Below are 2,048 nucleotides of genomic sequence, written 5' to 3'. Positions count from 1 at the left end.
ATGATGATGATGATGATGATGATGATGATGATGATGATGATGATGATGATGATTTTGTTTCCTTAACGCGCCTGGTGGACTCCACGAAGAAATCTTCGAGCAAGAGCGAGGCTCTTTTTTTGGCTCCGCCATTGTCATTATACTCAGAGGTCAGAGGTACTTCCATTCGTCCAAGTAACTCTATTCGAGTTGCGATTGTTCCTGGACATTCAAACATAATATTATGTTTGACATCCTCCTTTTTCCTTTGCATCTTCGGCAACGTGGGCTGAGCTCTTCATTCACAAAGTTCTGATACCATCTCATGCTCCAATGATGGTCCGACTGCTGTCTCGCTAGCTCAACATTGTCCCAGCGACATGTGATTAATTGTTTCTGCTTATTGGAGTACCCAGAATACACATCCTCCAAGTGCTGGTATTCAGCTCTAATTGGTGGGTCTCTGATTCCCCTCTTGATCATTAGAAAGACTCCTCCGTATGTCATTGGTCGTCTGTCTCCTTAAATATCTCTGGCTTCATTGGCAGCTTGGTCTGCTGCCTCATTTCCTTCGATTCCAACATGGCTTAGAATCCACTGCATTTTTATTGTGGCTGTGGTTTCACTGAACTTGCGGCGCAAATACATCCGAGCTGTTGCCTTGCAGTCCCTTGCAGAGAGACCGACTGTCAGTCAAGATCAGCACATTGGTTCTACGGGGGCAATTGTCAGCAATCCATAGTGCAGCAGACATCATTGATAATGATGATGATGTTGATGATGATGATGATGATGATGATGATGATGATGATGATGATGATGATGATCATGATGATGATCATGATCATGATCATGATCATGATCATGATCATGATCATGATCATAATGACGATGATGAGTGTAATAAGAAAAATAAGAAGAATAGTTTTAATAATAGTAATAGACTGCATTTATATAGCGCGATATCCCATAATGTATAGTTTAAGCTCTGAGCGCTTTACCTCGTTGATATGATAACTGAGAATAAAATCTCATACACAAAAGAAAAAAAATTGCCATGTCATGTAAGCATTGAGAACCAGTTTTAAAAATAAGGAGAACTTTCTCAGCCGTACATAAATTGTATACAAATCAGATCAGCAGAGAAAGCAAGATACATTCGCTAAAACACTCCAAAAAGGACTCAAGGATACTCTGATTTAGTCACGCATTATGTAATATGAGAAGGAAAATGGTGTGACGTTAGAGATCTGATACGTTGCATGCAGTCCCGCTTACGATTGAATTGGTCAAAAGAATTATCTCCTTGGACCAACGAAAAAACAATCAGGATATGTATGTATGTATGTATATTGAATTGGTCAAAAGAATTATCTCCTTGGACCAACGAAAAAACAATCAGGAAGAATAGAAAAGGGGGTGGGGGGGGGTATTGGGAAGAAAAGTAGCGCCAACTTTTTTCGCCAGCATCGACATTTTATTTATCTTATAACGAGAGAATTGTTATAGAATTAATTACACCACTCGTATGTTTATTATACATAGTATTATAGACAATAATTTATGATGCTACGCTTAAGCCCATGTTATCCATTAGATTCCGTGCTTCGTCGCAAATCGACACAGCAATTCATAGTTGTAAAATTACCAAATTAATTATTGAGCAAGCAGATCTCTAGAGAAACTTTAGAACGAATCCTATGCCTGGTCCGTTTGCACCATTATTTTTATTGGAGGCCACTGCTCTGACCACTGGAACAAGTCGTGGGCGGGACACAGCATCCATCTGGCCACAGGGCACTCTCGACAACAAGTCCTTTGGGGCTCTACTCACTCGGTCAGCAGTTATCTGTCCTTTAGTAATGAATTTCGATCAGGAGAGCAGAGGGAATGTATTCTCCGACGCCACTATAATTTGTAATGCTTTACCAAGTACTTTAAGAGAGATCAAATCTTTTGATTCATTCAAAAGTCAGCTGAAGTCGTTTCTGTGTTTAAATTAATAAGATAAATATTTGGAATAATTTTCTTTAGTCAGAACACGTTTTGTGTTACTGTTGTACGTTGTA

Source organism: Aplysia californica, unplaced genomic scaffold (genome assembly GCF_000002075.1).
Source record: "Aplysia californica isolate F4 #8 unplaced genomic scaffold, AplCal3.0 scaffold00060, whole genome shotgun sequence".
NCBI lineage: Eukaryota > Metazoa > Mollusca > Gastropoda > Aplysiida > Aplysiidae > Aplysia > Aplysia californica.
This window is presented reverse-complemented; position numbering follows the sequence as displayed.